A 16,436-nucleotide genomic window follows, 5' to 3' on the forward strand; every position below is an offset into this window, starting at 1 on the left:
GCAACATAACTCTGAAACAACTGAAATACTTGAAACATACTCTTGCAACATGCGTTTTTAACGTCGCATCTACTTGTGGCTTGGACGAATGGAGGCTCGTTTACGCGGAGCTCGATGCCTGCACAGAGCTTGATGCCGCGGAGTATCACCGGGGGGGGGGTGCTAGCAGGCGGGCGGCGGGGGGCGGGGGGGGAGGGATGCTAGCAGGCGGGCGGCTGTAGAGCTGCTGCGCGGCTCCCAGCGACAGGGCGGGCGGGTGCGGCCCCCGCGGTGCAGGCGATAACGCCGGACGACGGCACTGCCTGCGGCAAGCATCCCCCGCGCTAGGAAGGTGAGCGGCCGGCGGGCGGCGTGGTGGAGTCGCCCCCGGAAGACGCATGCGTGCGGTGAAAAAAGGCTACAATGGGCGAGGAGGATCAAGGAAGTGGCATTTAATTTTTTTATGGAGAAGCCAGGAGTAGGCTCCGTATCGAGCTCCAGTGCTCCGCGGCCCAGGAAGAGCGCGTCCGGAGCGTCGAACGCCTTGAGGAGGGCAATTCCGATTGGACTATGGATGAAATGCAGGATGATAATAGGCAAAAGGAATGAACTCGAGCTAATTCAGCAAGAGTTATGCTCCAGTAGACCTCCCAAAAGAAATTGCAAGGATTTTAAAGCAATCTACTTTTAAATATTTTTTTTAATTAATTAACCCACGGGTCTCGTATAGGCCTAGCCCATCCATACCCATCTGAGCCCAGCCGTGTCCACCAGTTCAGATTATCGTGGTCCTTTACTATTTCATGTTTGTTCTTCGCCTAATAGGAACCCGGAGCAGGTGCGGCACACAGAGAGGCAGCGAGTCGGCAATAGAGCGGCCGCATCGGCGTTGCGGCAGGGTGACAGCATGCTGCGCGCTGGGAGTGGCCGGTCAGCTCAGCGCCGCCGCTAGCTCCTACTACCCAGGCGGCACCATTTGGAGGCTTGGAGCGCCCTCTCGACATAGGCGGCGATAGCCATGGAGAGGTCCATGCCCCCGCATCGACCTACGCGGCAACCTCAAGATCCCACCAAGATTGTGCACTTCAGAGTTCAGATGCAAATCAGGAAAAGGTGGTAGAAGCGGGTGGCCTCGCTTCGATCATAGAATGGCAGCACGAGCGATTGCTATAGCCTATCAGCGTCAAAGAATGCAGCAGCCAACTCCACCCTGTCCCAACCCGTGAAATGTAGTCGCCGCCGTACGTCCAACTCTGAACGTTGAACGCAGAACGCTCATACCCTGCCGCCGCATCCGCGTGCCGTGCCGTGCCATGCTGTCGATTGGACGAAAGAAGAACCAGGCGATACATCAAAGTAGTGATCCTGTGATCCACAATAATCAGAATGGGTGGGCATGGGCCGGATTCGATGGATAGGTTTGGGCCCTACAAGAATTAAGAAGGATTTAATTAATATTAAATTACTTTAAGATGCGTGCAATTTTTTTAGGAGGTCCACCGGAGCAAAACTCATTCAGCAAAACTCCACATTTGCACAAGGCAAGAACCAAGGTCATCGTGTCGTGACGTAGTTACCAATAGGCAATATTCAGCGAAATTAGTAACATGAAAGAACGGCCGGATAAAACCAAACCGCTCAAAATAGAAACCAATGTTTATGTTTATCATCAGGCCTTGAATCCCATTCTTCCCGCTCCAACACATGCATCATCTCCGTCCACCGTCCTTTATTCAGACTTTGGGCACAAGACCTCCATGCACAGTGCTCCTTTGCAATTGGCATCGACGACCACAGAAGAAAGAAATGACAGTGCACTCTTAGAGGCTCCTGGCTGCCGCAATGACGCTCTCCACAGTGATGCCATACTCCTTGTAGATCTTTCCAGCAGGAGCACTCGCACCGAACTTGTCGATCGCAATGATCTTGCCCTTGGGGCCCACGTACTTCTGCCATCCAAGAGAACACCCTGCTTCGACACGGATCCTTGTGGACTGTGGTGACAGATTCAGGGAGAACACTCTCCTTGTACTCATCTGACTGCTCCTCAAAGAGTTCCCAGCAGACAAGCGACACGACACGGACAGTTTTCCCCTCCTTCCTCAACTCATCTGCAGCTTTCGCAGCGATCTCCAGCGCAGAACCGGTACCCAACACAATAAGGTCTGGCCTGTTGCCACTTGAGTTGTCAGAGATGATGTACCCACCCTTCTCAACACCCTCGATCGAGGTACCAGGCAGCTGGGAAAGGTTTTGCCTGGAGAGAGCAAGAACAGATGGCCTCTTCCAGTTAAGAACCGCGACTCTGTACGCTCCAGCAGTCTCATTGCCATCCGCAGGACGGAGCACCAACATGTTGGGCATCGTTAGGAAGCTCATCAGATGCTCGATGGGCTTATGGGTTGGGCCATTCTCTCCGACACCGATGCAGTCGTGGGTCATAACATAGATAACTCCAGCTTCAGTCAAGGCTGAGACTCTCATGGCAGCTCTCATGTAATCAGAGAAAGAGAGATAGGTTGAACAGTATGGAACGAGACCTGGGCTGTGCAGAGCAATGCCGTTGCAAACGCCGCCCATGCCATGCTCCCTCATTCCGAAGCAGACGTTGCGCTCCTCGGGCGTGTGCTTCTGGAAGTTGTCAAACATCTTGAGCAGCGTCATGCTGGAAGATGCAACATCAGCACTGCCTCCAAGAAAACCAGGCAGTACTTTAGGAAGTTCATTCAAGCACTGCTGAGAGAGGTTCCTGGTCGAAGCTTCTGGGCACTCTGCAGTGTATTTCTGGATGATCAAGAGATATAACATTGGTAAGTCATCGTCTGCACATCATCTCTAATATCAGGAGTAGAGATGGTAATAAACTTACAGGCAGGACATCAGCCCAGCCAGCAGGCAACTCCCCAGAGATGATATTTTTCAAGGTTGCTGGCTTGCTGCATCCTCTGGGTACTTCTTCTCATAGTCTGCAAACTTAGCATCCCAATCAGCCTCAAGTGCAGTACCTCGGGGCACATGGCGGCTCCAGTGGCTGCAACAGTCCATGCAAGGATATCATGTCGTAACTGCTATGGATTTTCATCACCTCATTCAGATAACTAGGATAAATAGTTGACAGACCTCTTGACATACTCAGGCACACAGAATGGCTCATAGGGCCATCCAAGATTCTGCCGGGTTGCTTCGACCTCTTTGGTGCCCAATGAACCTCCGTGCACACTGTATGAGTTGGCCTTGTTGGGCGATCCATAACCGATTGTTGTGGTCACCTAGAAGCAGTATATATTGGATACATGTGACAATATCTACAGCAAAACCAACAAATTAATCCAGTAATAACAAAAAGAGAAGACTGACTTTGGTTAATGTAGGCTCCTCAGTTACTGCCTTCGCTTCCTTAATGGCTTCACGGATGTCATCATAGCCAGTGTTTCCATTCTTAACCCAGAGTGTGTGCCACCCATAGGCCTCAAAGCGTGCGCTCACATCTTCTGTGAATGCTGTCTCTGTATCTCCATCAACGGATATGTGATTGCCATCATAGAAAGCAACGAGCTTGCCAAGACCCCAGTGTCCAGCCAACGAGCAAGCTTCACTGGAGATACCCTCCATTTGACAACCATCTCCCAGGATAACGTATCTGTACAAAATTCGTGAATCATGCTACCACAACTGCATCACACAAACTAAAAGGAAAACATGACATGATGACAATAAAGACGATGCGTACGTGCAGTGGTTGACAACTTCACTGTCGGGCTTGTTGAAGCGGGCAGCCAGGTGCTTCTCTGCGAGTGCCAATCCAACTGCATTGGCGATACCCTGACCAAGAGGTCCTGCAGAACAATCAGATTGGAAACCTAAACTTTCCGTTTGGTATTACAGTAAGCCAAGTTACAACTAGAGTGAGCTAACTCAAAATAAACAGACCAGTGGTACTCCAGGAGTTACAAGGTTTTCAGGGTGGCCCGGTGTCCTGCTTCCGAGTTGACTGAATTGCTTCAACTCCTGTTCCTGCAGCAACAGAACAACCATAATAAACACCTAGCATATTGGTCCAGAACTCCAGATAAATTAAACAAATGCTTTGACCAAATAGTGATGAATCTACTGTGCAAACTTCAAAGAGTGATGAGTCCATGGTAGTGTTTTGAGTTTCCAACTAATTTCCTAAGAACCTTAAATGGTCCGCACAAAAATACTTCCTCTGGTCCAATTTATAGCACATTTCATGTGCGTCAACAGTCAAATTTTATAGTCTTTAACCAATAATTCTGCAAAGAAATTCTAACTGTTGTAATACAAACTTGATACTATTGGATTTGTAGTCAAATGTACAATCCAATAATCATAAACAACATAATATAAAATAAATGGATAGTCAAAGCGTAATTTAGGAGACTGTGCAATGTTAAAACACGCCTTATATACTAATGGAGCGAAGGAAGTAATTAAAAAATGTGAAAGGAAGAGACGGCTTTCCCCCCTTTTTCCTTGGAAAGGGACGAGTTCATTCCAGTTGATTAACCTCACCCGGACCCAGATCTATAGTGCTAACCAACTCAACCAAGAGACATCCGCATTTGTTTAAACAAAACAAGCCATTTATCTACCGGTACCGCTAGCGCCCGACGTCCTGACAGGACGTCGCGTCCGGACGCGGCTCCGACACCTACGTCGCTCCTGCATCCGCATCGCGCCCCATGCCCCGCGTCCCGCGTCCCGCCCCAGCACCTGCGCCCACGTCCGTTGCAGGGACCCACGACCTCACGCGGTCACGCCCACCCCACGCCCTGCACGGGGAAACTGAAAGGATCTAACAATGCCTAGAGGAGGGGTGAATAGGCGTATCTAAAAAATTACTGCAAATGCTAAGTTCAATTCTGTCAGTCACTGTCGGAAGTCCCGACGTTTGGGTCGGAACTCCCAACGTTGTCAGAAGTTCCGACGCAAACGTCAGCAGTTCCGACGCCTACGTGAACTACAAAAGCAGTGCCAAATTTAACTTTGCGGATAAATAAACTTACAACCTCAGTTCCTAGAGGTTTGGTGAAGATGTTGGGTCACTCCCTTGACACCGTAATGTCTCCAAACCGTAGATCGAGTCCAAACCCTAAAATAGAAGTTTGGGAAAGAAAGAGACAAACACATACAAATAATCTCTAGCAATCACAACAACAAGCACACGGGACACAAAGATTTATCCTGAGGTTCGGCAACCCCACTAAGGAGCTCATACGTCCTCGTTGTTGAGGTGACCACCAAGGTCGGAGTCTTTTCCACCTCCTTGCCTCTCTCAAAGCGACCACAAAGGTCACTTGAGCTTTCCACTAAGAAATTGAAGGGTGATACAAACTTCCTAAGGCTCTTCCACAAGATGGAAGCTCTAGGGCAACGCCTAGCCGGCTAAGGGCAAAGCCCCAAGAGTAATAGACGCAAAATCAGTCGGCTTAACGAAGAAATCAAGTGCTCAAGCTTTCCAAAGTGATGCTCTCACTTAATCCACTCTCCTTTCACTCAAACCCTGAGGGAATCGAAGATTAGAGCAAAGGGGGAAGGAGAGGGGTGCTTTTGTTGCTTAGGAGCTGTTGAGCACGAAGTGAGTCAACTGTGACATGAGTCCATAACGGTTAGAAGTGAAGAGGGGAGTATTTATACTCTAAGTGAAAATTCAACCGTTTAGATCTACATCAGAAGTCCCGACGCAGATCTCAGGACTTCCGACGTTAACAGAAAATACTGTTCACAGCGGGTCAGAACTCCGCGCGTGCAAGTCAGTGTCGGAACTCCCGGCAAACGTCGGGACTTCCGACGTACACAGTTAAAACAAGCAACCAGCACCTCTGATGCCGGGACTCCTGGGTCAAGTCAGTGTCAGAACTCCCGACGAATGTCGGGACTTCCGACGTACATAGACAGTCAGCCAGTCAGAAGCATAGGTGCCGAGACTCCCGGCTTAGGTCGGGACTTTCGACCGTCGGGAGTTCTGACTTACGTCGGGACTTCCGACCGTCGGGAGTTCCGACACTGATAGTCATAGAAAAATATTCTATGTGCTCGTGAAGTGCTAGAGTGTCCCATTTTTTATTTAATTATTATGCTTGAGCACTCTATCTTCCTCAGACCAAATAACTTTGCATCCCTCTTTATAGTACGGCGGATCCTAAACTCAAAAACAAAAATAAAACCTTTGGAGAGCATTTTGAGTTCGTCCGCCTTTTCAACTTCAAGAATCGAGGGATACCATTTCATCTTTATCAACTCTTTGATTATTTTACGGGACTAATAGCTGCAACATATCTCATTAAGACCACATTAGTCCCTAATTTAGATGTCATCAATACACCAAAACCCACATAGAGGGGAAATGCACTTTCAATCTCCCCCTTTTTGGTAATTGATGACAACCAACTTAGGCTTTTATAAGAATGAATGAATTTAAAGTTTTTGAACCCCAAAATTTATGAAGAGCTCCCCCTTGATATATGCATGAATTTGAATATCAACTAGAATCACTTATACATGATTTGCATACCTCAAGACAAAAGCTCCCCCTAAATTTTGCAATCCGTGGGGTGCAACAAGTGTGTGTGAACAACTAAGTATCGGTGAAAAGAGATGCAATATGACATGTTATTTCACACAACAAGTAAAAGAGAATATGATGGCCAAGATTTCAAAGTAGAAACTTGAAGGAACACATGGCCATACAAAGAGCATTCATCATGGCAAGTAGAGATACGCACAAGCAAATAAGATAGATTAAAACATTACTTATCCTACAATCATCCATCACACACATATAAATAGATAGTTGTCCATCACACGGTTGCCACCACACGACATAGTTCGTACACGCTAAAGGTTTTAAAGTTCCGAAACCATAAGACCAACTTAACTTATTATAAGATAAATCAAAGCCTAACACTCCCCCTTTGTCAACAAGTGCCAAAAGGGGTAGGCCACGAGAATAAGCAACTACTCATCATCGTAGTCATCATCCTCATCTTGGTCATCGTCGTCACCACCGATGTCGTCTTCATCATCATCCTCGTCGATGTATTCCTCATCGTCCTCAGTCGCCTTCCCTTTGCCATGCGGGCGAGAAGTCGCATCATCTTCGTATGTTGCACAAGCCTCATCATATAAAGCCAACGGATCACGAGGAGGCACAAATGGCGGTGGAGGAGAAGATACAATGCCTGCTTGCTGTTCCAACCGATATAGCCTCTCTTGCATATCGTGCTCACGTTGAGCACTAGCACAACACTATCCAAACATGTATGTCATTAGGAACTTGAACTTGTTGGGCTTCTTTCCAGAGGAGGACAAGGAGAGAGGCTCGGCACTAGAAGAGCGAGCAGCAGCAGTGGAAGCACCACGACGAGAGCGAGAACCCGAGACACCTTTCCCTCTCGCTATGGCTGCCTCAGCTTTTTCTTTTAGTTCTCTTGCAGCAAGGATGGAGGTTTTGTTGGATATCTTGAGGAGCTTTTGCTGAGTGTCATAGGGAAAACGGATGCCAGATACTTGCTCAATGACATGCATAATGTACGGTGCATAAGGAAGATGCTTTACCGGATCCTCAGTAGCATCATGTATCTTGTTCCAAATATAGCGGCTGATGGAAAACTTCTAAAATTCATCGCCAAAGCGCTGAAGCACCTTCTGTGAATCATCACGAAGGTAGGTGGAGTCACCGACCTTCGGATACAAGATCTGTCGCAAGATGTTGTTCAAAACATAATAGTAGGGCTTTAGAAACACTGTCTGTCCATGTGTCCATCAAGATACATGTGTTGGTACTCCTCCATATTGAGATCCTCATACTCAGTCAACTCAGTAGCAATGCGGTCGCTGTGACTCAAATCGAGAAGGCGAGAGAAAGTGATGAAGTCCACTTTATAATGCTTGCCTTTGGTTGTCCAATGAATAATGTCAACAGCACCGGTGGAGTCTCTCTCATGATGATAAGAAGCATAAAACTAACAGATTAGCTCGTTGTTCTAATGCTTCCTAAACTCTAATAGGTAAGACAGCCCCATTGAGTTGATATCCCGAACCATCTGCTCCAACTCGGGTTCCTTGTACTTGCCAAGAGAGTATGCATCAATGCACTTCATCTGCAGGACCGGTGGTTCCTTCTTCTTCAAGAACTTCTGATAAAGAATAGAATCATAAAAATCATAATGGAAGGGATGCCAGAAACGATACTCAAGTCGTAGGTCCTTCTCGTCCTCAGCATAAAGGTTCCTGTTCCGATTGTACCTGATGTCCTTAACCCGGTGACGATAATCCACTAGAAGAGGAGGAGTACAGCCACCAGCAGGATTGGGAGCCATGATGGGCTCCCGCATGATCGGCGACACACCGGTGAACGGAACAAGCTGAGACACACCCGCTGGACCGCGAGTCGGGGTGCGAATCGGTGGAGTAGCAATGGTGCGTCCGGCACATTCAAGAGCTTCCTCAGCTTCATCTACGATCGGCATATCCCCAACAAAGGCTGGAGCAGGAGGCGGAACGACAGCCGATGACCCTTGAACGCCATGGCCATGGGCAGCACGGGAACCACCAGCACCACCACGCGAAAATGACACCTTGGTGCGGCTAGGCGGCTTGGGAACAACGGCACGATCTTGAGTCTTCTTGGAACACTTTTCCCTATGACGCGAGGGACTGCCACCACCTTCCATGACTGCGAAGAACACCAAGTGGAACTGACAAACAATACAAGGAAACGCGAACAAGCATCGAGAAGTGAAGAAACAGGAATGGAGTGGTCACTCTAGGGTCAAGGGTTCCGGCCAAGGTCGGGACTTCTGACAGCCAGAAGTCCCGGCCTGACGTCGGGAGTTCCGACGGTCATAACCTCCGACGCCCAAATTGACCATCCCATTCATGGGGCTTCAAATCACGACACGCATCCAAACAAGGGAGATAGAGGAGTAGAGAGGAAGAAAGAATAGAGGCAAAACATAAGGTACATTGGATTTAGGGTTAGAACACCATGGTAGTACCTTGAAACGAGAACGGAAGAGATGAAGAGAAACGAATCGCAGTCGACGATGAACAAATCCACGGGCACAATCTCCTCCACCAAAGGAATCGCCTCCACACCTACCAGTAAGGCCTCCGGCGGCACAAGAAAAGGGAATGGAGGCCAGAGCATGAGGTAGGGCGGTGGTGGGGGAGAGGGCGCGATGGGGCGACACGAGGAGGAGCCAAGGCGGCGAGGAGAGACAATGGCGGCGTCAGGAGGGGAGGAGGGAGGAAGAAATAACCGATGTAAAAAAGAAAGACCTGGCCGGTTATAAATGAGCCGAGCAACGGACGCGGCGCAATCAGATCTGCGTCGGAACTCCCGGCGTATGCCGGGACTTCCGACGAATGTCGGGACTTCTAACGTAGGGAAACAGAAAAACACCTTAACCTGCACTCGCTCTACCATGTGGGGCAAAAAAATGATGGACACTAATATTTTCATAGGTGACTAGATTTCATTCAACCAACACAAATTAATAGTCACTTACGAAAAATTACAAAATAGATTTTGAAAGTGGCACACAATATTTTCTAAATTCTTTTCTCCTAACTAGATCAAACAAAATGTGTGTGCAAGGGATCAAGCCACGTTACGAGAATCAATGATATTTAGTTCACTCCTCAAAGCACAAAATCTTGACTCATCTAGGGGCTTTGTGAAGATATCGGCTAATTGTTTTTCGGTGCTCACATGATGAATGGCGATATCTCCTTTGGCTTCGTGGTCTCTCAAGAAATGATGCCGGATGTCTATGTGCTTTGTTCGAGAGTGGTTTACGGGGTTGTTTGCCAACTTAATGGCACTCTCGTTGTCACACAAAAGTGGAATCTTGGTTAACTCACATCCAAAGTCCTTTAATGTTTGCTTCATCCAAAGTAGTTGGGCACAACAAGCGCCGGCCACCACATACTCGGCTTCGACGGTGGACAAAGCAACGGAATTTTGCTTCTTAGAGCTCCAAGACACCAAGGAACGATCAATAAATTTTCAAGTTCCGGTAGTACTCTTTCGGGTTACTTTGCAACCGGCATAATCCGAATCGGAATAGCCAAGTAACTCAAAAGTGAAGCCCTTAGGATACCACAAGCCAAGATTAGGAGTGTGCACTAAATACCGAAAAATTCTCTTAACGGCCATCAAATGACATTCTTCGGATTAGCTTTAAATCTTGCACACATGCACACACTAAGCATAATATCGGGCCTAGATGCACAAAGGTAAAGGAGTGATCCTATCATGGAGCGATATACCTTTTGATCGACGTCCTTTCCTCCTTGATCAAGATCAAGATGCCCATTGGTTGGCATGGGTGTTTTGATGGGCTTGGCCTTGTCCAAGTTAAACTTGTTCAACATGTCGTTGGTGTACTTGGTTTGACATATGAACGTGCCATCCTTGAGTTGCTTGATTTGAAATCCAAGAAAGAACTTTAACTCTCCCATCATGGACATCTCGAACCTATTTGTCATAATCCTACTAAATTCCTCACAAAAAGTCACATTAGTACTACCAAATATTATGTCATCGACATATATTTAGCAAACAAAGATATCATTATTGACTTTGCGAGTAAATAAAGTAGCATCGGCCTTTCCTATCTCAAAACCTTGTTTGAGTAGGAAATCCTTTAAACAATCATACCAAGCTCTAGGGGCTTGTTTGAGCCCATAGAGCGCCTTGTCGAGCTTGCAGATGTGGTTTGGATACTTGGGGTCTTCAAAGTCCGATGGTTGCTCTACATACACCAACTCGGATAGGGGGCCATTGAGAAATGCACTCTTCACGTCCATTTGATATAACTTGAAATCATGATGGGCGGCATAGGCAAGTAGAATGCGAATTGATTCTAGCCTAGCCACCGGTGCATAGGTCTCCCCAAAATCCAAGCCTTCAATTTGAGTGAATCCTTGAGCCACCAACCTTGCCTTGTTCCTAGTTACCACGCCATGCTCATCTTGCTTGTTGCGGAAGACCCACTTGGTTCCAATCACATTTTGCTTGGGCCTTTCCACCAAGGACCAGACTTCATTCCAAGTGAAGTTATTCAACTCCTCTTACATGGCTATCATCCAATCTGGATCATCAAGTGCCTCTTCCACCCTACGAGGTTCCAAAGGAGAAACAAACGAGTAATATTCACAAAAACTTGCTAAACGTGAACGTGTACTTACCCCTCGTTGAATGCTCCCTAATATGTTATCAACGGGATGATCCTGTTGAATGGATTGATGCACTCTAGGATGTGGCACTTGAGTTGATCTTTGGATAGGGCCATCATCATCATCATCATCACGGTCATGATCGATAGGAAGATCACAATTATGAGCTTGTGGAGGGTTGACTTCACTTCTTTCTTCATTGTTGAGTTATGGTCGAGCTCGCTCATTGTTGACACCATCTTCATGAGAATGACCTTGTGCTTCTTTTGATCTCCCATCTTGACTATCTCTTGTTACGGAAGCTTCACCATGTTCATTTGATGAAACATGATGAATGGTTGGATCAAGATCATCATGCACAACATGGTCTTCATCTTCGTCTTCAACGGGCTTTACTTCACCAATAGCAAGCTTCTTGATTACTTCATGAGGAGCTTCTTCTTTACCTACATTCTCAACATTGACTTGCTCTTTTTGAGAGCCGTTGGTTTCATCAAAAGTCACGTATACCGTGATTTCAATCAAACCGATGGTTTTATTGAAAACACGATATCCATGTTCGTTAGTACCATAACCAAGCATGAAACCTTCATCAACCTTTGGCGCAAATTTAGAACTTTTGGATTTCTTGTTAAGTATGAAACACTTGGATCCAAAAACTCTAAAGTAGTGCACCTTAGGCTTTTTACCGGTTAGAAGTTCGTAGGCGGTCTTTTCTCTTTTCTTGTGAAGATATAAGCGGTTGATGGCATGACATGCCGTGTTGACCGCTTCCGCCCAATAGTTGGTTGGAGTCTTGTACTCATCCAACATTGCTCTTGTGGCTTCTATGAGCGTTCGGTTCTTCCTCTCCACAACACTATTTTGTTGTGGTGTATGGAACCGAAAACTCATGCTTGATTCCTTCTTCATCAAGAAACTCTTCAATGTTGGTGTTCTTGAACTCCGTCCCGTTGTCACTTCTAACTCTCTTGATTTTGACATCAAACTCATTTTGGGCTCTTTTTGCAAACTTCTTGAAGTTTCCTTGGACTTCACTCTTTTCACGCAAAAAGAATACCCAAGTGAAACGAGAATAATCATCAACAATTACAAAGCCATATTTGTTACCACCAATGCTTATATAAGCGATGGGTCCAAATATGTCCATGTGAAGCAACTCCAATGGTCTTTCGGTTGTCACAACATTCTTGACGAGATGTTTAGCTCCAACTTGTTTTCCCGCTTGGCATGCGCTACAAATCCTATCTTTCTCAAAAGAAACATTTGTTAGTCTAAGGATGTGTTCGCCTTTTTGAAGTTTGGCCAAGTTCCTCATCCCAACATGGGCAAGTCGGCGATGCCATAACCAACCCATGCTAGATTTTGCCATTAAACAAGTCTCGGGATTTACTCTATTTGATGTGAAATCAACTAGATAGAGTTTCCCCTTTAAATGACCCGTAAATGCAATAGAGGAATCCTCCCTTCTATAGACTTCCACACACTTATCCGTAAAGAGACAATTGTAACCCATCTCACAAAGTTGTGAAACGGACAACAAATTGTATATCAACGAATTCACAAGTAAGACACTAGAAATGGAATTATCATTTGATATTGCAATTTTACCCAAACCGAGTACTTCACCTTTTCCATTGTCACCAAACATAATATTTCCACTTTGATCATAACTTGGTTGGAATGATGTGAACATGTCCTTCTCTCCGGTCATATGATTGGTGCATCCACTATCCAACACCCAACTTGTTCCACTGGAGGAATATTCCTACAAAGACAAATTAAGCTTTTGTTTTAGGTACCCAAAAAGATTTGGGTCCTAGGGGGTTAGTCACATAAAACTTAGGCACCCAAACACTCCTCATAATTTCCTTTCTCTTTTGGGCACCAACATATTTAACCACAATCTTGCCATCCTTGCCCCAACAACACATATAGTCACTAGCATAGCACCGTGGAAGTGGTGCTTGTGGCTTGGGGACATCGGATTACTTCATCTTGTTTGTCTTGCTACTTGTAGGTTGGATCTTTGGAATGTAGACCTTGTTGTTGGCCTTGCATATAAGCTCATCAAGAGCAACACCCTTGTTGAACTTCACACAAGGCACACCATTTATCATATTCCTTCCATTTGCCTTTCCATCATACCTATTGTAGCCAATGCCTTCCTTGATTGATGGGTGCCTTGATGACTTGTATATAGTCTTGTTTGATTGCTCTTGACACTTGCACCCATTCTTCAATATCATCTTCAACCTATGAATTTCCTTGTCTTTCTTTTCTAACTCAACAAGGTTAGTTGTATATGCATTCACATCAATTTTATAGCATCTTTTACAACCATCACTAGTGGAGACATTAGAGTCTTCGGTTGCCTTAGGAGAAGTTGAAGTGCTAGCCCAAAGAGTACTATAGTTTAACTCAAGATTTTGGTATTTTTTTCCAAGCTTGTGAGGCTTTCTTGTGCTATACTTTTCTCATACTTGAGGCTAGCTACTTAATCATTAACCGATGAATGTTCCTTAGTCAATTTCCTAATTGAGTCATTGGCTAAAGACAATTTAACGGTTAACTTCTCAACCTTCATCTTTTCCTCGGCGATAGATGCTTCAAGTGCAAGGTTTTTCTCTCTCTTGAGTAATTATATCTCCTTGCAACTCTAAGCATCTATCCCTCTTCTCTAATTTCTTCATTAGCATTTTTATTTTAGTGAAGGCATTTTTACCAAATTTCTTTATCATGGTTGCTTCAATTTCTTCTATGTTATCATCACAACTATTATACTCATCACTAGAGGAAATGGGTGTAGTATGTACCTTCTCCCCTTTTGCCATGAGACAAGTTGGGGTGTAGTAGTCGTTGTCGATGAGGTTGGAGAAGAGCCTCGGTGGTGAAGATAGGTTGGAGAAGAGTTTTGGTGGTGAAGTTGAGTCGGGGAAGATCATGGTCGGTGAAGAAGAGTGGTGGATGACGATGTTTGCAGCTCCCTTCTTCTTCTTCTCATCATCACTTGAGTTACTATCACTTGACTCCTATTCTTCCCCAAGATGAGCTTCACCTCTCTTCTTGCCTTTGTTCTTCTTGTCTTCATCCTTGTCATGCTTGTGCTTCCTTTTCTCATTAGGACAATCGGCTATGAAGTGACCGATTTGACCACATCCATAGCAAAATCTCTTTTTGAACCTTCTCTTACCATCACCATAGGTCTTGCGGTTGCTTTTCTTCTTCATAAACTTTCTAAGATTTCTAATCACAAATGCAACCTCCGCATCGGAATCTTCTTCTCCACTTGAGGAATCATCCTTCACTTTCTTCTTCTTTTCTTGACTTGAACCTTGACCTTCATGTTGTTGAGTTGCTTTAAGGGCGGCACTCTTATTGAATCCCATTGCATTAGGATTTTGATTGTGAGCATTGATTGCATCTTCATCTAGACACTCATGATGCTTGAGCTTTGAAAGAACTTCTTGAGGTGTCATCTCATCATAACCGAGCCTTTCCATGATCATGGACGCTAGCATGTTGTTCTTGGCTCTATAGGTTCTTAACATCTTTCTAGTAACTTTGTTGTCATCCCATTCATTGCTACCAAGAGCTCTTATGCGGTTGACTAATGCCGTGAGCCTATCAAACATAGATTGTGTTGTTTCATTTTGCAAGAATACAAATCTTTCCAATTCACCATGAAGTAACTCTATGTTGCCTTTTCTCACACTTTTATCTCCTTCAAATGATACTTTCAAAGTATCCCAAATTTGCTTCGCACTTTCCATTCCATTCACTTTTCTAAACTCATCCGGAGCTAGGCTTAACACAAGCAAAGCTACGGCTTGTGCATTTTGATGAAGGTTGTGCACTTCTTCCGGAGTTATCTCTCTATCTTCATCGGTAGGAATCATCACACCAACATCCACAACTTCCCAAAGTCTTGCGGCTATTAGATGCATCTTCATCTTATAAGACCAATCGGTGTATCTTGTTCCATCAAAGTGAGGTGGCTTACCAATATTGGCGGACGGAGTATGTAGTGTTGAACCTTTCATGATTTGTCCATAGTCAAAACTCATGTGTGAATATATTCCTTTTCCATGAGCATGCTCACCGGCTCCAATATCACTAGTGGCATCTTTATTTGCTTCATTCTTGTCACTAGTATCATTCTTGCCACTTATTGCATCATCAACCTTCTTGCTCAAATCTTCCTTCAACTTGCTCATCTCATCTTGCATCTTTTTTTGTTTCATCTTGAAAGAGCTTGGCTTGAGCACTCATCAACTCTTCAGCTATTTTCTTGGCCATTTCAACGGCAATGGCTTGCATCTTGTCGGTCTCCGACATTGTTTCTTCTCATGTGGTGAAACGCAAAGAGAAGACCTCGCTCTGATACCAATGAAAGGATCTAACAATGCCTAGAGGGGGGGTGAATAGGCGTATCTAAAAAATTACTGCAAATGCTAAGTTCAATTCTATCAGTCACTGTCGGAAGTCCCAACGTTTGGGTTGGAACTCCCGACGTTGTCAGAAGTTCTGGCGCAAACGTCAACAGTTCCGACGCCTACGTGAACTACAAAAGTAGTGCCGAATTTAACTTTGCGGATAAATAAACTTACAACCTTAGTTCCTAGTGGTTTGGTGAAGATGTTGGGTCACTCCCTTGACACCGTAATGCCTTCAAACCGTAGATCGAGTCCAAACCCTAAAATAGAAGTTTGGGATAGAAAGAGACAAACACATACAAATAATCTCTAGCAATCACAACAACAAGCACACGGGACACAAAGATTTATCCCGAGGTTCGGCAACCCCACTAAGGAGCTCCTACATCCTCGTTGTTGAGGTGACCACCAAGGTCGGAGTCTTTTCCACCTCCTTGCCTCTCTCAAAGTGACCACAAAGGTCACTTGAGCTTTCCACTAAGAAATCGAAGGGTGATACAAACTTCCCAAGGCTCTTCCATAAGATGGAAGCTCTAGGGCAATGCCTAGCCGGCTAGGGGCAAAGCCCCAAGAGTAATAGATGCAAAATTAGCCGGCTTGACGAAGAAATCAAGTGCTCAAGCTTTCCAAAGTGATGCTCTCACTTAATCCACTCTCCTTTCACTCAAACCCTGAGAAAATCGAAGATTAGAGCAAAGGGGGAAGGAGAGGGGTGCTTTTGTTGCTTAGGAGTTGTTGAGCACGAAGTGAGTCAACTGTGACATGAGTCTGTAACGGTTAGAAGTGAAGAGGGGAGTATTTATACTCCAAGTGAAA

The 16,436-nt window shown here is 45.5% G+C and overlaps 1 pseudogene; it reads right to left on the bottom strand.

The window, feature by feature from the left end:
- Positions 1 to 1,799: 1,799 nt before the first annotated feature.
- On the bottom strand, positions 1,800 to 8,336 carry LOC136525534 (transketolase, chloroplastic-like; annotated as a pseudogene).
- Between the last annotated feature and the right edge of the window lie 8,100 nt (positions 8,337 to 16,436).

Source organism: Miscanthus floridulus, chromosome 19 (assembly GCF_019320115.1).
Source record: "Miscanthus floridulus cultivar M001 chromosome 19, ASM1932011v1, whole genome shotgun sequence".
NCBI lineage: Eukaryota > Viridiplantae > Streptophyta > Magnoliopsida > Poales > Poaceae > Miscanthus > Miscanthus floridulus.